Here is a 25,169-nt window from a genome sequence, read left to right as displayed (position 1 = left end):
GCCCCTAAGAGTCCAACCTCTTTTACTGGAGCATCCTCTGACTCAATTAATTGCGTGTCTGGTTCCGTGGAGCCTGAAGAAGACTCTGAGACTAAGTCCGGAGTAGACCCAGGGTCTGTCGGAAGAGCTGACTTAAGGGCTGGCGAGGGGAGGGCTAAAGAAGGGGACAGTAACAAGGGCAGGGAAAGACTTGATTCCATGTCTGCAGGCACCAACATTTTCATTAAAATTACTGGCCCTGCTGCTTCCTTCACTGGTTCCATCTGTATCCCTACCTCCAACATTTGCAGAAGCACTTTAAAATAGGATCTCAACGAGGGAGTTATTAGAAGTTTGGCATCTGTTAGGATGCCTTTTTTTCCCAATTTTTTTTATGCCCTTCCCTTTGAACTCCCGATGTAAGGCGTTCTCACCCTTATTACCCTTATCACATTTTTCCCCCTTGGGACTCGAAGTTTGATGAGCTCGGACTGCGTATACTTTATTGAGATCAGCAATAGTCTCACTGCTCTCATGTATCTTGGGCTCCTTCCCACCAGAGTCTTTCACTGCCCCTCTCTTCCTATCCTTTTTTTGTTGCTTTTGCCGCTTTCCCTCTTGATGCTTTATAGACTCCACAAGCTCTTCCAGCTTCGTTACTCTTGCTCTTGCTCCACTGTGAAGTTGGGGTAAGCTGGGTGTGCAGGGGAGATACAGAGAGCCCCACTGACATAAAAGAATTAGCGGCCCCCAAGGCTCCTCTCCGACTAGAATTGCGCAAAGAATAAGGGGGAGAGGACTTACCGCACTTGCGGACCCCCTGGAGCCCTATTACCTCGAGAAATGTTTCTTTCTCCTGTATTGTTACAGCGTCTCCACACTCTCCAGACTCTGCAATCGCTCCCTCCGTCGTCCCCTCCAAGGTGAACACTTCAGACAAGCCGGCTCTCACCGCCAGCACCGCACCTCCCATGCTGTCCCTGCCCTGCTCACTCCCGGAAGCACTCCGAGCCAAGGCTCTGCGGAAGGTGCAGCGTGCTGAAAGACTCCGACCCCGCCTCAGCTCCGGTGTGGCGCCAAAACAGCACAGAAGATCCAAGGGGGAACAAACACACATCTCAAGTAAGAACCTTTAACTCATTTTTACAGTTGGTGACATGTTTCGTCTGTATCCCGCGATTACTGCATATGTGAAGTGGAAGGGCTTACTGCGGGCGTGCGACCGCTCAACTAGTGGCCGCCATGTTCTCCCTCAAGCAGCCCAAGAAAATGTTATAACTTAAATTTATAAACACTATAAATCATGCCAGGTAAAACTATACACCGAGACAATGTGCAACAAAAATTCCATAGTTTAAAGAAATACATTTCCTTGAGGCCAAATTGTATTTTTGCCGTCGTTTTTACATAAATTGTCCAATGTTAATGCTGTTAAATCATAATAATAAATTCCTCAGAGACTGAATTATTTTCCTAAAACTTTGGTTTTAAAAATATTAGGTAGGAATTTGGTAATTCAGAAGGCAAACATTGTTTGAAAACCAACTCAGCATCACTACAAAGGCTCCAGCCTTTCTCACTTTTTAAATAGGCAGTGTAATGTCCAGATGTTGTTGAAGGACCATCGTGGAAAATAATTGCTACTGCTACAAAAGTCCTTCCTTGCATCATTAAAATTATATATTTTCCATATCTTGTTTGAATAATGTTGATAACATTTCTGTTTTGCATTGGCTACACTCCATGTTTTGATTTGCAGCTTTAATTATTTTAGTGAAAGACACTGATTTACAGACTGGTAATCTCAAATATAAAAATCTTTCAGTATCTATATTAGTGCTACATGTATAAATACAATTTTCACATTGATGTTTCCATTTATAACAAAGGCCAAAAATATTCTCTATATGTCTACAACTTCATTTTCCAATACAGTACGCATATACAGTAGAAATTCGTGAGCATCTTGTTGGATATTTTGTGTAAATTGTGTAGAACCAGAACATACATCCAAAAGATTACGAACATCAGAAACGCTTTGTATTTTGCTTTTATCAGTTCTCAATTGTTCATGAACAGAATACAAGGCACAAAATCTTTTTTCCCGATTCTCCATAATTTGCTGTTGCAAACCTTCAAGAAAAAAACTAACATTGACCACTACATTAACATAGCAGTTGACAACAGAACTATTTTCAAACGGATAACCAACAATCTCTTCAACAGTCCCCTTTTAAGGTTTTGCCTGGCGATCCGCTGCACAGCAGCGTTCGCGCAGGGTGAAAACTTTTGTTTACCAGTATGGACAAAGTCCCGCCTTTCTGTTCCATTGGCTAGCTCCATAAATGGAGGCTAGCCATTGGAACAGAGATATGTCCGTCATTATCCGAGGCAATTCGTTGGCGTTCCGTAGAATTTTTCTCTTTTTGCCCACGTCATGCGGCGGTGGGCGGGGTTTTTCTTTTTTTTTTTTTTCGGCATCCTTCGTCACACCAGCCGGACGGCTCTCCCTGTGAGGACGCAGACCCGACCCGCTCCCTTCTCCGAGCCGACTCCCGGAGGTAAGTTTTTTAATTTTCCTACACGTTACGTACCGGCCCCAATTGTTTTTTCTCCTTATCAGTGCTGCAATCAGGACGAGGGCTCCCTCACTGATGTTAGACTTTCAATGCTGCTGCAGCAGTTTGCCTTGATGGATTTCACTTTGCATTAGGGCTCGTGTCTTACACAGTCTGTAAATAGAGTGCACGAGGCAAGCGGCGCGGTCCAGGGGGACGGAAATTGCACTTTCCTTTAATGGAAAACACACTTGCAGCATTTCAAGGTAAAAACGCCTAATCCTTTAAAAAAAATATTCTCATCTGTAAACAAGAGCTGGATTTATTCGGCACCTTCCATGTGAATGAACGCGCCTAGAGCCTGGCTGGCCTGCCCGTTTTAGAGACCGCTCGGCAGGATGTGTCCGCTGCAGCGGGTGCCCTGGTTGTACATTCGGATAAGCAGAGATTCCACTCCAAAATGTTGTTTCATTTTAGGGAGAATGTTTTTTATGCTCCCATTGTGTGTCTTGACAAAGCAAGCCAGGGTTGTCATTTACTGCTACCATTACCCTGGTAACAGATCACGACACTGCGTGACTGCATAAAAAAAGCGTTGAATTAATTGTCCCAGATGCTGAAATAGGCCATGCGAGACTCTCCGCTACCGGGGTCACCCATGGCAAGGTCGTGCCATCGAAGGACGTCTAATGCTGGATTCATCCACTCGTCGAAATAGGATTTTATATATAAAGCGCTAGCCACATTTTACAAACTCTGCAAGGCTGTGCGTTTTAGGTAGTTTAGCAGGAAAAAAAACGTAGTATTTTTTGTGAACAGTTTTAAAAAGTGACACGTTTCTGCTTAAAGTGAAGGGTTCCGTTTATTTGCTAAAATCAGAATAGGGCATTGTTTGTATCGTAAACAAACTGCTTAGAATAGTGGTGCGCATGCCCAGAGGGTTGAATTGTCTGTACTTTTCTAGACGTTGCATCGACATCATGCAATGCCTCCACGGAAGCTCTGTGGACAGTAGGTGACGAGTGCTGATGTTGGAAAACCTGGGAGGACTCAGCAGTAGGATGGAATGGGTGAAGAGATGGGAGCCACTGGAACTTATGAGAATTGTAGGCAGATAGGAATTAATAATATTGCTCTGGTATTAGAGATGTCTTTTATTGAATTCATGCCAGCCACTGGTGTATTTGGGGACTGCATTCCATTCCATCTTTTTCCTCGGTATGCCACTCCAGGCAGAAACAATCCATATGCAGCCCAGGCCTGGCTCTCATCAAGTAGGAACACTCCAGCCTCATATGTCAGACCAGGTTTGCTTCAGATGGGAGCACAAGCAACACAGTCTGGCTTTGCCAATACATTTTTTGTATAAAACAGTGTTTCGGATTATTTATATTTAACGTTTAGAACATTTGGAGATTTGGCGCCTGTAATATTTCAAAGACTATTATGAAAAGCTGATGGTTTAAGAGCATAATGTCTCGACCCAGCCATAACTAGTAGCATGTGCATTTGTGTATGGAGCGCCGATGGGCAGACTTCGGAAGGGGTTTTTCTTTTCCACACTTTGTTTTCTAGTGGTAAAGTGATTACGTTTTTTTGTTGCATTTTAATAGAGCGCGAACTTGACCTGCAGGTATTGGAGCGCTTTACACGAGCACCAGTTACATCAGGGAAGGACACATTAATTTTCGTTTTTTATAGGCACGGGGAGATTAAGTGATTTGCTCAGAACCACAGGGTGGTTGTTACAACGCCGAGATTCGAACCTGCCCCTCAGTTCCAAAGTCGGCAACCTTGGTCGTTATACCACATCTTCTCCTCACACAGCATGTTTGATTTGGTATGATTTTACTGAACTCAAACTTGCAACTGCACAAACAAAGGGGAGGATGGGACCAGGGTAAATTTGAAAAGTGTGAGGCACCACAATCATAGTAAGTTAATAGGACTGTGTAATGAAGAAGGCTAATTGCTTTAGGGTTTGTCCCGGTCATCTGAACAGATGCATTACAAGCCGATCTTAGAGCATGAACTGATAGGAGCTTTCAGGTTCTTCTCAGAAATCACAATTGCTCACCAGGATGAATTTATAACTGCAGTGTAGACTGAAAGTAGTACCTCCCGTGGAGAATAGGTCTGAAATAAAAAACCTACAGCTCTATATGTATATCTTAATATATTTAGTACCTACTTTGACACGGCACAGTCCTCTGCTGCCTTGAGGCTAAGTCAAGATACAGTTATGTATATTTTTACTAGCTCGGTCACCAATGAAGGTTCCAGCTGTCCATTTTCTGTGAGCTTACTACTGGGGGTTGCTCTAGTTCTTAGTGCCACCACCGTTGGTATATATGGGGACTGAGGCTTAGGGAGATAAAGAATTGGCTAGAGCCGAACAATTGGTCAGTTGGGGAAGGTGGTTGCAAAGTTCAAGTCCGCAGGTGTCACTGTCTGCAGCTTAATCACTAGCGTGCACCCCTCAATGCCAATGATTTGGCTTTAAAACCTAATAAAATGATTAGCCCTGTATTTTTCTTCATGGACAAACCATGGAATGCTATCAAATTGTTTTTCCATAGTCACTGAGGGATGGCCGTGGTTTGACCACGTAATTTACCAGACACTTGACACAGGAAAGATTACAGTAGAAGCAATACATAATTTGTGGCCCTGCTTGAGTAAGGAGCACTGCATTCATTCTTGGGCACTAACACACTTTAGTCCAATAGGACACTGAAGCAGTCACCATTTTAATATCCTTTTTCTGAGTCAAGCCTGTCACGTCACTTTCATATCACATGATCATTACATTTTCCACTCCTGAGGGGGTGAGACAGAGCTGCAGAGCTGGCCCGCCCACACACACTTAAGCCACCTCCAATTGGATGAAATATTTATTGATCTGTCTCAGATGGGTCATGCCTTTGCATGTACACTTTTCTCTGCCTCCTAGACAACTCATGGTTAACTTCCTCTGTGCCATTGCCCCACCCATGTTACCCATCTCTACCGCCCTCTCAAAGAGGAAAGTCGCTACAGTCTGGCACAGCTCTGGACCATCACAGACCAGTGAGCTGTCCAACATACAACAGGCGGTACCAAAAGCACCAGCGGATGAACCGTGGATGCGAGGAATATGCAATTACCCTCTTAGCTGCAGGTGGGTGGGGCAACCCACCTGCAATTAAGTGGGTGACAGCACAGTCATGTCACACCTGGGGATGGCAGCATGCAAACCTGTGGCACCAGAACACAGCCCCATACACAGGTCAGCCACCAGGGCCGATGTGTGGTCTAATGTAATAGATGTGATGCAGGGAGACCTGCACTGTCCGCGTGAGCCTCCAACAACTAATGGTCAGCCAGTTAGCATAGCTACAGACGTTTATGGTTGCTAATGTCATTTGCGTTTTCATTGTGCATGTGTGTGACATTTCAAAGGATATTTTATTGCAATTTAATCAAGTAATGTTATCTGTACATAAATAAATGCATTTAAGAAATGAATGCATTGTAATTACACTTATGTGCCGCTTACCCCTGATTAGGCATTGAAGCACCCTAGGCCACGCAGCAAGCTGCTCCCGAACCCATGAGTAGTAGCTAATTCAGTGGAATTTTCCTTTTGGGATGAATCTGTGTTCTTAAGAAAACTGGCCCCTTCAGTTACTCCAATTTCCTTGTGATGGATTAAATGAATAGGAGTTAGGTATGATCATTAGTGGGGACTGGTGTGTGTGTGTGTGTGTGTTCACATAGGTGGTTGGTGGAGATTACTAGAGGGGATTAGGTTTTGTTAGGTTGCAGTTGTGACTTTTAAAAAAAAGCATTGGCATAGCCAATAGGTCTTGCCTTTGGGGCCTTATAAGTATTTAGTTATGCAGCACAATATCCTTCCTGCAACAACATAAACTGTTGCATGGCTAAACATTTATAAGGTCCCAAAGGCGAGACCTATTGGCTATGTCAATGCTCACGGTTTACAGTACCACAGTATGTATCTGTGAAAAGGTATCAACTACTCAGTGTGTGTGTGTGGCTCTGTGTGTGTGTGCGTGTGTGTGGCTCTATGTGTGTGTGTGTGTGTGTGTGTGTGTGGCTCTGTGTGTGTGTGTGTGTGTGTATGTGTTTCTGTGTGTGTGTGTGTGGCTCTGTGTGTGTGTGGGTGCAAATGCAATAGGCCTCACATTTGCAAGAGATTAAGCTATTGGCATTGTAAATGACAATGCCATTTATTTATCTGTCAAGTCAAGCGCACACAACAAATCCAATGATATGAGTAATCAAGTTAAATGTTCTGAATGGATAAGATCACACAATAGTGTCCAATTTTCATTCTTGTTTTTTTATTAGATGTATAAATGTTACTCCTATTCAGAGGAGATCCAACAAAAACAGAAACCAGCCGACACGTGTTTAGTCAGTAAGGGTATTATCCCAATGACTCTTCAGGGCTGCACTATTGTATACAGTTACGTTATCGGGGGAACGGTGATAATTCCAGACCGCTCCTGTTCGGGTTGTCAGTTCTTGAAGTGCAAAATTGTGCACTAGGATAAGGTGAGTAGACCAAGGGTGTTGGTTGACAAGAGGCGGGTAATGCCTGTTGTCAGTATTGAAGCGGCGTTTATGCCGTTCTGTGAACAAAAGGTATTAACCGGATACAGGAAACACCTCGTCGTGTTTCCTGTATCGGGTTAATACCTTTTGTTCACAGAACGGCATAAACGCTGCTTCAATACTGACAACAGGCATTACCCGCCTCTTGTCAACCAACACCCTTGGTCTACTCACCTTATCCTAGTGCACAATTTTGCACTTCAAGAACTGACAACCCGAACAGGAGCGGTCTGGAATTATCACCGTTCCCCCGATAACGTAACTGTATACAATAGTGCAGCCCTGAAGAGTCATTGGGATAATACCCTTACTGACGAAACACGTGTCGGCTGGTTTCTGTTTTTGTTGGATCTCCTCTGAATAGGAGTAACATTTATACATCTAATAAAAAAACAAGAATGAAAATTGGACACTATTGTGTGATCTTATCCATTCAGAACATTTAACTTGATTACTCATATCATTGGATTTGTTGTGTGCGCTTGACTTGACATTTATTTTACATAAGGGTAGTTTTTCTCACCCTTGGGTTTCAGAGTTATAGGATTTTCTCTGAACAAGCTGCACCAAACTACCGTACCTTCTTTACATTTACTCTACCACTACATGTTGTGCGCCATTCCTTCTGAACATTGATAACCCTCCGCGGAATTGTTACCATTTATTTATCTGTTTTCAAAATAAACACACAAATAAAAATGTTGTCATTTACAATGCCAATAGCTCTAACTTTTGCAAAGGCGGCTGGTATGTGATGAAGGTGACTCTGGGGCTGGCATCATGACACCGTGGCATTTGTTGAGCGTGACTTGGCATCAAAACACGATGAAGTGAACTTTTGGAGTTGGCATAAGGGAAGCCAGGCCTCTGCTGAGGATCCTTAAGGAGTTGGAATGGGCTGAGCGTGTCATTGTGGTTGGCAGCTCCATGGAACAGTGCGTATTAAAATGCGTACATGGTACCTAGCATGGCATTACAACAAAATGTCACCAAATGTTATGGTTCTGATGCTGACATCACTGTGTTTGGCATGGAACAGACTTGGGTGTGCAACATGTTGCCCTGAGTTTCACGTCATGACATCATGTGACGCATTATGGGCGTTTAGGGGGCATTTTAACTAGGCAAGGAGGAAATGTGCCAGGTGTGTCACAGGTGTGAGCTACGTATTAAAGGTGATGTCGAGTGTTTCTCTGACGCTGGTACAAAGGTGGGATGACGGACTGAGTCAATCAATCAGTCAAATAACTTTATTCGCATTTAGTAAATGCATAAAAGTACAAGTAGTTATCACAGTACGAATTGATCAAGGAATAATTCAAAACAGTTAAAAATTAATTGTATACATTTTTCCTTTTAAAAGATATCAACATTTAGATGCATCCACATTACTGGAGCTAACAGCTATACATTTATGAGAGGAATATTTGCAGTAATCAATTCATGATGGTAACACCCTCACGTGTGGTTTGTTCAGAATAGCCAAGCACTGGAAACATGGCTGTGCTTGCTTCCCTGCCCCCTGGCTGTGCTTTCTTCCCTGCCCCCTGGCTGTGCTTTCTTCCCTGCCCCCTGGCTGTGCTTGCTTCCGTGCCCCCTGGCTGTGCTTGCTTCCCTGCCCCCTTGCTGTGCTTGCTTCCCTGCCCGTGCATGCTCCCCCGCCCCCTGGCTGTGCATGTTCCCCCGCCCCCTGGTTCCCCTTCCCCTGATTCCCCTTCCCCTGGTTGGGCTTGCTCCCCTGCAACATGGCTGTGCTTGCTTCCTTGCCACCTGGCTGTGCTTGCTTCCCTGCCTCCTCGCTGTGCTTGCTTCCCTGCCCCCTCGCTGTGCTTGCTTCCCTGCCCCCTCGCTGTGCTTGCTTCCCTGCCCCCTTGCTGTGCTTGCTTCCCTGCCCCCTCACTGTGCTTGCTCTCCTGAGTGTGTGTGTGGCTCTGGGTGGGTGTGTGTGGCTCTGGGTGGGTGTGGGTGGCTCTGGGTGGGTGTGTGTGTGTGGCTCTGGGTGTGTGTGTGTGTGTGTGGCTCTGGGTGTGTGTGTGTGTGTGTGTGTGTGTGGCTCTGGGTGTGTGTGTGTGTATGTGGCTCTGGGTGTGTGTGTGTGTGTGTGTGTGGCTCTGGGTGGGTGTGTGTGTGGCTCTGGGTGGGTGGGTGTGTGTGTGTGTGTGTGTGTGTGTGTGGCTGGCTCTGGGTGTGTGTGTGTCTGGCTCTGGGTGTGTGTGTGTGTGGCTCTGGGTGTGTGTGTGTGTGGCTCTGGGTGTGTGTGTGTGGTAGTAATTGCTGTCTGCTGAGCTCGTCTGTAGGGTACAATAGGTCTCACATTTGCGAGAGATTAAGCTAATGGCAATGTAAATGACAATGCCATTTATTTATCTGTTTTCAAAACCAACAAATAAATACAAATTTTGGCATTTACAATGCCAATAGCTCTAACTTTTCCAAAGGCGAAACCATTGCATTGTAAATGCTTGTTCTTTTTGCTTGCAATTACAACATTATCTTTTTTTTGTCCCTTCTCTACACCTTCAGTACAGATAATCTCATACCTTCTTTTTCGACCAAGCACACGTTTTTCAAATACAGGATATTGACCTAAATTAGGAGCATATGTTCTTCTTAACCTATTATACTCTTTGACACAGTTGGCATCTGCAGTAACCTTTGTATCATCAAAATCAATCAAAAATAAACCAGATAATGTTCTGACTCGTGACAACCAGAAAAACCACCACTGGGTCTGGGCTCCCAATGGCATACCTTGCCACAAGCTTGTAATAAACAGAATAGGTGCACGTGCCGCTACCAAATTATCTCGACATCTTTTAGTCAAAACATACGACAGGAACGCTATGTTTACCGTATTGAATTCCAATTATTTTATTTGCTTCTTATTTTATTTAATGCTCTTATATTTGATATTTTATTTTATCAAATTTGCATTTGTTTAAAAAAACCTTATGTACACAACAGAAATCACATTCCTATTTCAAAAAGACATTCCTATTTACAATAATACATTCAAAAAGTTTCATCATTCACACCATCAGTCATCCATCAATCATACCAATACAAAAAATTACAGACAAAACAAAGATACATCAATGATTAAATGAGTGCCGGAATCAAAGTATTCACAAACAAAGCCAATAACTATTTTTTGTACTAAACACAAGTCTGTTTTTTTGAATCCTATCACTTTTTAATTTTTAGGCTTTTTGACAGTCTACGCGTTTCGAATTCGCCTCTGCATCTTTAAGCGTCTCGGCTCAAAACCAGAATGAAATCGACAAACTAACTAGGCTAAAGAAAAAGCAAATTCGCACGGACTTGCATGGACATTTTTTACTCCAACACTTGAGTGGTGGAACCATTCCAGGTGGACTACAGATCAAAAATATCCCAGTGATATTCACAGTGGACCCCATATATAAAAACGGTTACTGCTACATAGAGACCAAATGTAGCCGTGATTTAATGGTATTAACAATTGAAATTGCGCAAAGACTATCTAAAATACAGCTGGAAGAAATCGAGGCTTTGGAAATTGCAATCTCCACTAATCAACTGATAACAGATGCTAAAACATTACTTGAAAAAGTGCAAAAGGATATTGGAGGTTTCAAAGATTATACAATTAATCAAAAAACAGCGCAATTTGACAAAGACAAAAAGAATTTCAACTTAGAGAAAGTATATCCTTTTCTCCAACCGGATTTCTATACCAGACCAGAGTCAAGAAAACACTTGCAGGAATATCAGGGGAGATCTTTCAACAAGTTCATAACCTTTTCTGATACATCATCATCTGGAAGTTCCAGTGAGGGTGAAAATTTAACCCCTTGGAGAAACAATAACAGACGAGGAGGATTTCAACAACAACACCAAGGATTCCAACAGCAACATCAAGGACCTTTTTTAGCCAGAGGCCAAACGAAACCCCGTGGAAAGACAAGGTACAATCAGCAACCATGGGAGATGTCGACAAGACGGCTGTCAGAAAGCGTACCTGAATTCCTTTGACTCCGTGGAAGCAGATGGCCAGTAGGTTCTCGCTAATGGTGAGAATTTCCCAACTCCCCCACACCCCTGTACCCAGAGAACTCTGAGCCCAGGAATGAAAGGGCAAGGGGAAGTGGATAACAAACAGAGAGACTGCCACACATATAGTCTTCTACTCTTCGTTCAGGAAGATCATCTCCTGCAAAAGTAAGCAAAAAATTACTACAGTTCCCCACTATAATTTGACACCTTCTCCTATCTCTCTCTCACCAATTCTCTATGTCTAAGTACCTGAATGTGTGTGGAACTTAGCCCCTCTCTTTTAGATAATTAAATAAGTCTGGAACTTGGACGCCCAGGTAAGTAGCCTTTTCTTAAGTCTCTATGTGGAGTTCAAGCAGCACTTGAAGAACTGTCCTCTGCTGAAGGTCTAGTTGGTATAATACTGTATAACCAATATGCATATCAGAGTATACCCTACTATACTTGAAGTCGTCTAGGCACTGGAAGGATGAAAAGGAGATTGCCGCTGAATAATCCACCTAAAGGTCTCTTGCATGAGCTAGCGAGTCTTTGACTATTATAGTTCACAGTCTATCTTTAAATAGAACCAAGTCTTTCTCTCATGTAGCTCAACTGATTACTATGAAACTTAAATTCTGCTTCAGACGTTGGAGTGAATAGGAATCACTCGAAAATGAAAGTTCACTGGTAAGAATTGACATTCGAACAAGAACAGCGCTAGGCTCTTACCTCACTCTAGTAGACTGGGACACACAAACACGAGAGGAGTCCTACCAAGAGCGGAGGCAAGGAGCAGCGCCACAGCTGAGGAACGATTCTGGAACTGAACGGAAAAACGCGCTAAAGACCGGAATAGTCTAGCGCTCAAGAAGTAAGGGGCAAGGAAGGCTTGGAACTGAATTTTCAAGAACTAGAATACTTCGAAATGACGCGCTAAAACAAACGCGTCTAACTCACAGGAATTTGACTGTTGAAGTGCGCAGAGCAAAAGCCTCGAGCGCACAAAATGGCCGCCACGAAAGACTAGAGCGTAAGGCAACTAGTCAGTGGCACAATCAGGAAGTGTCTCTTTACATCTGGATTGCGCTACAAGTAGCCTCCAAAGACAGACAGGACGCGTGGAACTGGAACCTGTCTTGATCTTGAAACGAACCCTTGATGCCAAACTCTCCACCATCCGCTGGGACCTGACAACGGCAAAACTACAAGAACTGACTCCCTCTCCGATATTCAATCTGTCGAACAAAACTCTCACAAATGATGAAGAGAGAATTTTGAGAAAAGGACTCACTTTTGTCCCAACAAAACATACTGATTTAGTTTAACTAAAGACAGAAGTGATTGAATTATGCCAAAAAGTGAGGCTTAAATCGTTCTTCGCAGAGAATATCTATCAACCTGTAATAGAAACAACAGGACTACGTAACAAATCATCGTATTGTCCACCCACCAGCAAAGTACCTAAAGAGGTCATTGCGTTCGAACGAACCATACTATCGGCCGTGACTGAAATGGAAAACAAGAGAAAATGGATCAAATACACCATATCTAAGGCGGAGTCCAAAGCTCTAACTAACCTAAAAGCGGACACTTCGGTCATTATAAAACAGGCCGATAAAGGTGGATCAATTGTCATCTGGGACAAAGAGTTATACATTAATGAAGTACGGAGGCAATTGAATGATAAAACATGCTATCAGAAAATTAACAAAAATCCTACATCTGATCTAAAAAACGAATTGTACACAATAATTGATGAAGGTTTCAACCAAGGTTTTCTTGGGAAAAAAGAGATGGAATACCTTAAAATCAAACATCCAAGGATCCCTCTACTCTATGTATTGCCAAAAAATCATAAAAACGAAAAAACACCACCCGGCCGTCCAATAGTTTCTGGCTGCGAATCTGTATTAGAACCGATTTCCAAGTTCGTGGACTTCTTTCTAAAACCCTTTCTACCACAGGTTAAATCATTTGAACAGGAAACAACTGATTTCATCAATAAATTGACTGCAATTGAATTTGATAAAAACATCCATATGATGGTGACAATGGATATCACGTCCTTATACAACCAAATACCGCAGGACGAGGGAGTTTATGTCCTTGAAACGTATTTGGAAGAACGAGACCTCACAAAGTACCAACTTGCTTCATTGTAAAACTCGCAGAGTTTGCATTAAAAAAGAACTATTTTAATTTCAATGGAGAGTTCTTCTTCCAAATAGGAGGCGTGGCGATGGGATGCCCGTTCGCCCCCGAATTGGCTGTGCTATTTATGTCTAAATATGAGGAGACTTTCGTCTATCAGAATAACCCTTTTGAAAAATGGATAACACACTGGTATCGATATATAGACGATAACTTCTTCGTCTGGACAGGCCCTGAGGAGGACCTTAAAAGATTCCATGATTGGATCAATAATAGAGTACCTACAATCAAGTTCAGTATGGAACATTCTAAAGAGAAAATGCCGTTCTTAGATGTCGAGGTATACCCCTCAGAAGGAGGTCTGGTGACAACACTGTACAAAAAACCGACAGATCGGAATAAGGCACTCCATTTTGGAAGTAACCACCCACGCAGCCTTAAAGATAACCTCCCGTACGGGCAATATCTTAGAATTAGACGCAATTGTAAAGAGAAGGAGGAATATCTGAGACATGCCTACAACAACATGGATATCCCAAAAAGTTACTCAAAAAATTCCTTAAGAGAGCCTGGTGGACACCTAGGGATAGCTTACTAGAGAGAAGAACTAAAAAGGAGACTGAAAGGATGGTATTTGCATCCACATTCTATCCAAACTCAAATGCTCTGAAGAAGGTGGTTAAACAAAATTGGCATCTGTTAAAAAATCTAGACCAATCCTTTAAGAATGAACCACTCTTTGTATTTAAAAAGAACCATAGCATTGCCAACCAATTGGTGAGAGCGGCTATACCACAAAAAAAGAATCCCAACTTACGCACCATGTTAGGTCTGCCACCCGTTCAAGGCCACCATAAATGTGGCACGTGTTCATGTTGCGAAACAACTAAGGAAGGAACAGTATTTACACACAACCAGATAAGTTGGAAACATAAGGCATTTTCCAACTGTAAAACCCGATATGTAGTCTATGGAATTACATGACCCTGCAACCTAGTGTACATCTGTCATCAGTGAAGTCATTTGAGATGTCATCAGTGATGTCATCAGTGATGTCACTGACCATGTCATGAATGATGTAATATGTGACATCATCAGCAGTGGATTGCGGGCGCGCAAGTTATAGTGAGTCCAACTAACTATAACGTGGGAATTTCAATGGTTTTGTATGAGTAAAATGTTCAGCTAACTATAACTGGTATGAAACCTATGGTTTTTCAGTGAATTTCAAAGGTTTTTTAAATGCTAATACCTAACTATAACGAGTGTCAAACCTATGGTTTTTTCAGTGAAATTCAAAGGTTTTTTAAATGCTAATTCCTAACTATAACGAGTTTGAAACCTATGTTTTTTTAAGTGAATTATTATGTTTTTTATAGCTAATTTTTATAGCCATCAATTATTATATTTTTTTCTAATTATTCCAATATTCTATATTTTTATAATATTAATTTTTGAATGTATTTTTCCTGTTTTTCTTTTTATATTTAAACCCTGGAGCGCTCAGGGTGCGCGCACCCATAAACGCAGCCATACACGTAGCGTGAGCGCTATTCCCGAGAGCGAAAAAAAATATATTTATGTATTTAAAGTGAATAATAATGCAAGACATTCAGTGGCATACTCATAAAAGTAGTATTTTGGATTTTTAATAACCATATTTTAACTTTTAAACACATTTCCGAAAATCGAGCAAAACGTCATTCATGCGCGCCGCGTAAGCGCCTCCGTAAGCGCCTATGTACGTGCCGCGTAAGCGCCCCCCGTAAACCTCCCGGAGCGCGCAGCCATGTGACCTTAAAACAACACTTTTGATTGGTTAATAACAGTTTCTTTCACAACTATGGAATGTCCCCACCTATTTCCCTCACTATCTCTTTGCAATTGCTGAGAGAACACCTCTTCTCCATTGTTCTTCATAATACTTCTTTTTTTTTTAAAGATGTCTGCTTCCAGGGACTCCTCCTCAGACTCCGATCTTGAATTCCTGCCTGAGGACCCCTCCCGGAGAAAAGTAAATGATCATTTCATCTGGAAGTTCTTCACTTTCCCAGAGGGGGGAAAAAAATGTAATGCAGCTAAAGTGACCTGCCGGATATGTGACACAACTCTGTCACGTGGGGATCCCACCCACAAATACAGTTTCGGGAATGCCACCTTGATCCGGCATGTAGAGAGGAGGCACTCTAATAACTTCGCAAGGGAGAGCACCAGGGACCTGGCACGCAATCCCCCAAGAGATGGTGGCAGCACCTCCACCGGAGCAGCAACACCTTCTGAAAGAGCAGCAGTACATTTAATCCCCAATATACAGCCGGTCTTCGGAGGTTTGAAAATCGTCTGCAAAGATTGTGATGAACTGCTCTGCTACGGGGAGCAGAGCATTGAACTTACTGCTCGCAGAAAGGAGGACCACCGCTGCTCCACCCAGCACTAATTGTTCCCCTTTTTTTGCTCCTGTTGAGCAGTTTTGCATTCCCTGGTTTTGTTTTTGTCCTAAAAAAATACAAACAATTTTTAAAATCGTTCTGAAAAAGTATTAAAAAAAATTAAAAACTAAAAAGAAGAAAAAAAGTTCTACCTCCAATTCTCAAAAAAGAGCTATATTCTTTATATATTGTGTCATTCTTTTTTTCCATGAATGTGTACTGCATAAATGAATGGATAAAATGACTGAATGAAGGGGAGAAAGTGACTGAGGGAACAAATGACAGAAGGGGAGTGAGTGAAGGTGAGTTGATGACAGTGAGGGATGGAAGGTGAGTGAGGGTGAGTGAAGGGGGAGTCACAGAGTGAGGGGATGGAGGGAGTGAGGGTAAGACAGATGGTGTAAGGGAAGAGGAGTGAGGAAGTGAGAGGACAGAGGGAGTGAGAGAAGGAGTGAGTGAAGTGGAGTATGGTGAGAGAGGAAAGGAAAATGAGTGAGAGAGCGAAGGAAGGGAGGAGAGGGGAAGGGAAGTGAAGCAGGGGACTGAAAGAAGGTGAGTGTGGGAGGGGAGTGATGGGAAGGGGAGTGAACATGGGGAATGAGGATAAGTGAGGGAAGCGGAGTAAGGGAACGGGGTGAGGGAGGGTAAGAGAAGAGCAGTGAGGTTGAGGAAAGAGTGGTGATAGAGGGTGGATAAAGGCAAGTGAGCGTGAGACAAGGGGAGTGAGGGAGTGAGGAGACAGAGGGAGTGAAGGAAAGAGTGAGAGAAGGGGACTGAGTGAGGGAGCAAAGAAAGGTAAGTGAGGGAGTGTGAGAGAGTTAAAGGGAGTGAGCATGAGGGAAGGGGGACTGAGAGAGTGAGGGGACGGAGGGAGTGAGGCTAAGAGAGAGTGAGGATGTGAGAGGACAGAGGGAGTGAGAGAAGGAGTGAGTGAAGTGGAATAAGGTGAGTGAGGGAAGGGGAATGAGTGAGGGAGCGAAGGAAGGGAATAGAGGGGAAGAGGACTGAAGCAGAGGTACTGAGAGAAGGTGAGTGGGGGATGAAAGTAAAGGGAAGGGGAGTGAAGGATGGGGAATGAGTGGTAGTGAGGGAACCGGAGTAAGGGAAAGGGGTGAGGGAGGGTGAGAGAAGGGCAGTGAGCGTGCATAAAGACAAGTGAAAGAGGGTGGATAAAAGTGAGTGAGGGTAAGACAAGGGGAGTGAGGAAGTGAGGGGACAGAGGGAGTGAAGGAAGGAGTGACAGAAAGGGACTGAGTGAGGGAGCAAAGAAAGGTAAGTGAGGGAGTGTGGCTGAGTTATAGGGAGTGAGCATGACGGAAGAGGAGTGAGAGAGTGAGGGGACGGAGAGAGTGAGGCTAAGAGAGAGGGAGTGAGGGAAGGGGAGTGAGGAAGTGAGAGGACAGAGGGAGTGAGAGAAGGAGTGAGTGAAGTGGAGTAAGGTGAGTGAAGGAAGGGGAATGAGTGAGGGAGCGAAGGAAGGGAAGAGAGGGGAAGGGAAGTAAAGTAGGGGGACTGAAAGAAGTTGAGTGTGGGAGGGGAGTGAGGGAAAGGGGAGTAAACATTGGGAATGAGAATAAGTGAGGGAAGCGGAGTAAGGGAACGGGGGTGAGGGAGGGTGAGAGAAGAGTAGTGAGGTTAAGGAAAAGAGTGATGAGAAACTAAATTTTGTTTGTCAAATTTACCTTATAAGTAATGTAAACTTAATTACATATTTTTACTAAATGTAATATCTGTGGAAGAGGAAAAAAATTAAGTTATAATTTTTATAATATATATTTCAAAATACAAGAGACAAGGCAGGAGATTAAAAGTCATAAAAGGGTACTAAGAGATAAAGTAAGAGTGAAGGACACAGAAAGGGAAACAAAGGAACGGTGAAGGACAGAGAGAGGGAAAAAGAAATAGAGGGAGAGCAAATTACTAAGAGGATAATGAGGCGGATAGATTCAGTGACACAGAGGAAGAGAGGGAGAGAGAAATGAACTGAAGGTGAGTAAGATACTAAAGGAATGTGAGTTAGCAAAACTAGATGAGGAAAGTGGAGTAAGGAAAGGGGAGTGAGTGAGAGGAAAGGGGGAGTGAGTGAGGGTGCATTCACGACAAGGAGGGATGAAAGGTGAGTGAGGGTGAGTGAAGGGGCGTGAGAGAGGGGACAAAGGGGGTGAGGGTAACAGAGTGGGAGTGAGGGAAGAGGAGTGAGGAAGTGAGTGGACAGAGGGAGTGAAAGAAGGAGTGAGTAAAGTGGAGTAAGGTGAGTGAGGGAAGGGGAATTACTGAGGGAGCAAAGGAAGGAAAGAAGGGGAAGGGGAGTGAAGCAGAGGGACTGGGAAAAGGTGAGTGCGGGAGGAGAGTGAAGGGAAGGGAAGTTAAGGATGGGGAATGAGGATAAGTGAGGGAAGTGGAATAAGGGAACGGGGGTGAGGGAGGGTGAGAGAAGGGCAGTGAGGTTGAGGAAAGAGGGGTGATAGAGGGTGGATAAAGGCGAGTGAGCATAAGACAAGGGGAGTGAGGGAGTGAGGACATTGAGGTAGTGAAGGAAGGAGTGAGAGAAGGGGACTAAGTGAAGGAGCATAGAAAGTTAAGTGAGGGAGTGTTGGTGAGTTAAAGGGAGTTAGTGTGAGGGAAGAGGGAGTGACAAAGTGAGGGGATGGAGGGAGTGAGGGAAGGGGAGTGAGGATGTGAGAGGACAGAGGGAGTGAGAGAAGGAGTGAGTGAAGTGGACTAAGGTAATTGAGGGAAGGGGAATTACTGAGGGAGCAAAGGAAGGAAAGAAGGGGAAGGGGAGTGGAGCACAGGGACTGAGAGCTAGAAAGTGGTGGAGGGGAGAGAGGGGAAGGGGAGTGAAGGAATGGGGAATGAGGGGTAGTGAGGGAAGTGGAGTAAGGGAAGGGGGTGAAGGAGGGTGAGAGAAGGGCAGTGAGGCTGAGTTAAGAGGGGTGATAGAGGGTGGATAAAGGTGAGTGAGCGTGAGACAAGGGTAGTATAATATATTTTTCACAATACAAAATACAAAATAACTTGTACAACATGTTATATGGTTTATTTTTGCTGTTCTCAGTATATATTGAATTTCACTAAAAACAGTGAGTTAAATACTACTCATCATATGACAGCGGGCAAAAAAAAACACAATCAAAAAGATTGTGTTTAAAAAACCCATACAACGTTTCGATAAATAATGTAAAACTTAGAAAAAATCATATCTTAAATGTTTACTTCCAAACAACATTTTCTTACGTACGTATCAACAATCACAAATTAATAAAACATTAGTATGTCATTATTATACTCTCAAAGTAAAGTAATATAGAAACATAAATTAACAACATTTACCCGAAATACTCATTTTTGATTCACTTACTTTTCCACGAGGCCAAAAAGTATATGAAAAGTCCTTTTTTTGGAAATTACTTAATAGTACTTTTAAACTTCCATTTACCCGACTTTCTAAATGAAAAGCTCCAACATCTATTCGATCATCTAACAATAGATATATTTCCACCTCTGGCTCACTCATGATCAACATTTCTTATAATACTGATATCACTCACTATGTGATACACTTACACTACCTCTATGAGAACCACCAGTTTTTTATTATCTTGATCACTCTCACTCACAAAGTAATTTTGAACAGCAGACTGACTTTTATTAACTGCTCTAATCTTCCTATGCCAATTACTTTTCCTAAAATTTGGGTTGTAAGAATACTAGGTAAGAATTTTGTAAGTCAAAAGGCAAACGTTGTTTGAAAGTCAATTGAGTATCGTTACAAGAAGTCCAGCCTTTTTGACGTTTTAAATAAGCTGTGTAATGTCCTGATGTTGTAGAAGGACCATCATGGAAAATAATTGCTGCAGTTACAAAGGTTCTTCCTGAAATTGATAATTGAGAAGCCACACAATTTTTAATTAAAGTTGTCAATTTAGTTCCATCAGGTCTACATCGTTGGAACATTAAAATTACATACTGTCTATATCTTTGTATAAATAATGTTGATAACATTGCAGAGTTACATTGGGTACAGACCATGTTTTGATTTGCTTCTCTAACGAGATTATTGAAAGACACTGATTTGGAGTCTGGTAAAGTCAAATATATAAATCTTTCAGTGTCTATTGTAGTACTACTTGAAAAGGAACAATTGTCGCAGTCATGTTGCCATTTATAAGAAAGGCCAAAAAGATTTTCAACATCTATACCTTCATCTTGCAATACAACAAGCATATACATTAGAAATTTCTGACAATCTTGCTGAATATTCTGTGAAAATTGATTTAGACCAGAACATATGTCTAAAACATTTCGAATATCAGAAACACTTTCTATTTTTGTTTTATCACTGCTACATTTCTCAAACACAGTATTCAACAAACAACAAAATCTTTGATCCCGATTTTCTACAATCTGCTCTTGTAAAGTTTGGAGAAAAAAACCAACATTAACCACTACATTAGCATAGCAGTTGACACCAGAACTGTTTTCAAACTGAAATCCAACAACAACTTCAACAGAATCCTTTTCCTTTCTGCTTACAATCACTTGTTCATCTAGTTTTTTTCTTTTTGCTACAACCTCGCTACAATTTTTCTCATTTCTTCTTTTTCGGCCTACCACACGCTTTTCAAATAAAAGATATTGAGATAAATTTGGAGCATATTCTCTTCTTAACCTATTATATTCTTTTACACAATTTAGATCTGCACTAATCTTTGTCTCATCAAAATCAATCAAGTATAATCCAGATAAAGTTCTGACTCGAGATAAAGCAACATATGCCATACCCTCCTTGAACACAGAACTTCCAATATTCACCAAAGCACTATCTACACTTAAATCTTGAGATTTATGAATAGTCACCGCATATGCCAAACAAACAGGAAACTGTTTTCGGCGGACATATAAATCTTTCACAAGCAAAAATCGAGCAGAACAACGACTCAATTGTAGTACTTCTTCAATTCCATCAAATTTAATTTTCACAAATTCAATTTCATCTCTATTTCGGTAATTCACAAAATCAACAACATGACCAATTGCTCCATTTACTAAACCTCTTTCCACATCTAAATTCCGTCGTAAAATTATACGACAATTTAAACATGCATATAGACTCTTTTCAAAACCAGCAGTTTTAGATATTGTCTTCTCTATTTTATTTATTCTATTTATTTGCAATTTATATTGCGCGACAAAAACCCGAAGGTGTCAAGGCGCCTACCAAAATAGTTCAAAAAAGCAGAAACACAGCTACAGGTATGCCCGCACAAAGAGACGTGTTTTCAGGGCAGTTCTAAATGATTGAAGGGTAGGAAGGGACCTTAGTTCTAATGGGAGATCATTCCACCACTTCGGTGCCAGATTGGTAAAGGCACTACCACCCCATCTGGTTCTCTGAATGCGAGGAACCGAGAGAAGGAGTCTGTTAGAGGAACGAAGGTTCCTACAAGGGTTGTAGCGAGACAGAATGGAACTAATTCCAGTCGGACTGCTTTTCGCTAAGGCCTTATAGACCATACACATGGTCTTAAAGATTATCCGGTCCTCCACAGGAAGCCAGTGAAGCAGTTTTCTAGCGGAGGTAGCCGACGTGCGGCGTGGTAAATCCAAAACGAACCTAGCCGCTGCGTTCTGGACCACCTGCAAGCGCTGCAGCAGACTTTTATTCAGTCCCGCATACAGCGCATTGCAGTAGTCCAGCCGAGAACCAAGAAGGGCAACAGAGAGTTGTTTCCTTGCCTGCTGTGAAAGGTAGTGCCTAATCTTCCTTAGTATGCGAATAATACCCCAACAGGTCGATACAGTTCTATTAACCTGTTGGCACATACTAAGGGTGGGATCAATAATGACCCCAAGATTTTTGGCAGAAGAGGTAGGAGCAGGACAAGCTCCCAATGAGTCTGGCCACCACTCGGCTGACCATATCTCCTCCTTTCCTCCGAACACCATCACCTCCGTCTTCTCCCCATTCAGTTTCAACGAATTATAAATCATCCATTGACCGACTGCCTCCATACAAGATCTAAAGTTGGAGGCAGTCGACGTAACTGACTGGGAGAGAGAGACGAGGATCTGCGTGTCATCCGCGTAAGAAACTACCTCCATCCCAAACAATCTAATTAGTCTGGCAAGGGGGGTCACATAAATGTTAAAGAGGGTCGGACTCAATGCCGACCCTTGAGGGACCCCACATTGCACAGACAGGGATGGAGATAGAAATTTTCCCAGCATCACTCTTTGCTCTCTTTGATCTAGAAAAGAGGTCAATAACCCCAGGGCTGCCCCCCGAACCCCGATCTCCCTCAGACGAGATGTTAAGACCGAGGGAGAAAGGGTATCAAAGGCAGCCGTGAGGTCTAAGAGGATCAGGAGGGAGGTCTGTCCCTCATCCACACGCGTGCGGATATTATCCAGCACTATGGTGAGGGCAGACTCGGTGCTGTGTTCCCTCCTGAAACCATGCTGGGAAAGATCCAAGCAGCCCGAGCTTTCCACAAAGGAGGCGAGATGTTTATTTAGATGAGTTTCTAACATCTTCGCCGGAGCCGGGAGCAGTGAGATGGGGCGGAAGTTCTTTAATACCCCAGGATCAAGAGAAGGCTTCTTGAGTAGAGGTTTTACTACTGCATGTTTCCACTGCTGGGGAAAAATGCCATCCCTTATAGCCCTGTTCATGATGTCAACAAGATGGGGCAAGAGGGATTCTCTACACTGCTTAAGGATCTTGAGCGGACAGACATCTAACGGGGAGCCGGATTTGGTTTTATTGAGGAGGATCTCTAAATCCTGTAGGGAGAGAGGAGGGAAAGATTCCAAACCTCCCAACAAAGGTTTCTCCGAGAGAACAGGGTCCAAGTCGACGGGGGCTAGGGGCTCGATGGTAAGAGATCTCTGCAACTCCAAGGCGATATAGATGTCAGAGATTTTAGTCTGAAAAAAAGAGGCGGACTATCACAGAGCTCTTGAGATGCAGTGACGGGGTCCGGGGTCTGAAGGGTTGTGAGGGAATCCACTATCTTAAACAGCTCTTTAGGAGAAGAGAGTGAGGTAGTAAGGGCCGTAAAATATTCCTGTTTTGTCCTGATCACTTCCAACTTATATTTCTTTATTAGGATCTTATGGGCTTCCCTATCCCTTAAGTCCCAACTATTGTAACCATCATGCACCAAACCAGGGAGGCCTCCCTCTCTCAAATTTACTGTACGCCGACGACCTGATTTTAATCAGCCAAACCCCAGTCGGCTTACAACACCTGCTCCACACCACGAACAACCACGCCTTAAAAAACGGGTTAGAAATCAACTTAGAAAAGTCAAAAATAATGGTGCTAAACCAGCGCAACCCAAAAAAGCGACTGAAATGGCAGCTGGGCGAGAGAGAACTTGAAGTCGTCCACGACTATAAATATCTAGGAATTATCTTTGATAAGAATGGGACATATGACCAACAAAAAGAGGTGATTCAGAGACGAGGAACCATCTTAGCAATCACCCTGAAAAATCTTAAAAGCAAAATAGCAGGACCAAACCTGCTCCCGCTGCTTGAAGTGCTTGGCGCAAGGCTGCTGCCCACGCTCACATACGGCAGTGAGGCCTTGCGAGGGTTGGACGAAGAAACCCTCAATAAAACGGTCGCTAAAGCTTTAAGAATAATCTTCAAGCTTCCTAAATACACCTCCCCAGCCCAACTACGCCTCGAATTTGGAATAGTAAACTAGAGAATAAGCAGGAAGGCCGTGTATGTAAAGAGCTGGTATAAAATAAAGAGTGCAGAGGCGGGCTCGCTGAACTCATTCCTATGGAAGGAAATATCAAGGAAACATGCCTCACCGGCCAAAGACTACCTCCAATCAGGGATCAGCTTGTTAGCCCTGGAGAATATATGGGAGTCAGGACTCCCATTCAAGAACGTAAAAGACCTGGTGAATAAGTCAACAGAGCTCGTCTCCACCGCAAATGATAAAGAATGTCTAAATAAGAGGGCCCATAGCTGGTTCGTGATACAAAGCTATCCAAAATGCTCACCACAACCGTATCTCGGTACCAGCTTCTCAGGGCCTTTAAAAGAAGGCTTCTTGGCCCTGAGGATGGGCATCCTTCCTGTCAAACTACATTGGCCCCCTGGAAACGTATATTCATATCTACCCAATGCAGACTATGCTGCAAAACTAAAGAAGGTATGCTGCATCTCCTATGCATATGTAAGTTCCTAGACCGGGAGAGGAGAGAACTGCTAAAACCGCATATAAATGAAATGCATATCCGGACGTGCAGACAGGCAGTGAAGGCGTGCTTCAGCGGGGCCAACGTTAAACTAACCTGCAGCTTCGTGCGCTACATGAAAACTGCCCAAATAAAGCTTCTCGCCGCAGCCTGAGCACAGTTGCGCGCACCCAAGCTCTTTTATCCGGCAACTCTCTTTGACTCCCACTACGTTCCGACCCTGAGGCAGTCGTCCATGACCACACAATAGACTATTAGAACTACGGACACTGGCGTCACCTCCAGATGGGGACTCACCCTTACGTCTTCCTTAAATTTTATACTTCCATCACAAACAAACTGTATGCAATTTTAACCAGAAAATTGGTCGATTTTAATGCATATCCATCACGTTGTTTTTTTAAGACAATATGAAATGATGTCACATATATGTATCCTTTTATACATTTTATACTGATGTGTGTACTGCTAAGATTTTAATTAATCAAGCAATAAACTTACTTACTTACTTAATTAAAGTCCCAACTATGATGCCATAGACGCTCCCGTCTCCTAGCTTCCTGTCTAAGGAGTCTCAAGTGCTCCGAAAACCAAGGGGCTGAAGGTCTTTTCCTGGCTGAATAACACATCCGGATAGGGGCCAATTCATCCAACGCTTCGGTAACAGTTCTTTCATATTGAGAGACCGCCGACTGGACATTGTCCTCCTGTGCTGTGGACAGACTAGATGTCCAAGGAGAAAAGGAACTTTCCGTGATGTTCTTAAAATTCCTATGTGATTCCATCGTACTCGGAATTTTTCTAAATGTGTCCGAGATCAAACAGGACACATTGAATGGAACGGCCAAATGATCTGACCATGAGAGGAAAAAGGGATCCTTTACCATCAGTCTCCGGTTATTGGAAAAAATCCCATCGAGCGTATGTCCCGCAAGGTGGGTGGACCCTTTCACCAATTGAGTGAGTCCACAAGCTGACATAATTTCCAGTAGGGAAAGAGTGTCATGGGTCTCCAACAACTCCAAGTGAAAATTAAAATCTCCCAAGACAGTAAGATTTTCTCGACCAAAATAGGGTTCCAGGACATGGAGCAGCTGCTGCCCGAAATCTGCTCTGGCACCAGGGGGACGATAGACCAGAATCCCATTGAATACGAAGTTATGGGAGCCCGTGAAGGAAAAATAAAGGGCTTG

The sequence above is a fragment of the Lissotriton helveticus genome, chromosome 1_2, assembly GCF_964261635.1.
Source record: "Lissotriton helveticus chromosome 1_2, aLisHel1.1, whole genome shotgun sequence".
NCBI classification, from domain to species: domain Eukaryota; kingdom Metazoa; phylum Chordata; class Amphibia; order Caudata; family Salamandridae; genus Lissotriton; species Lissotriton helveticus.
This window is presented reverse-complemented; position numbering follows the sequence as displayed.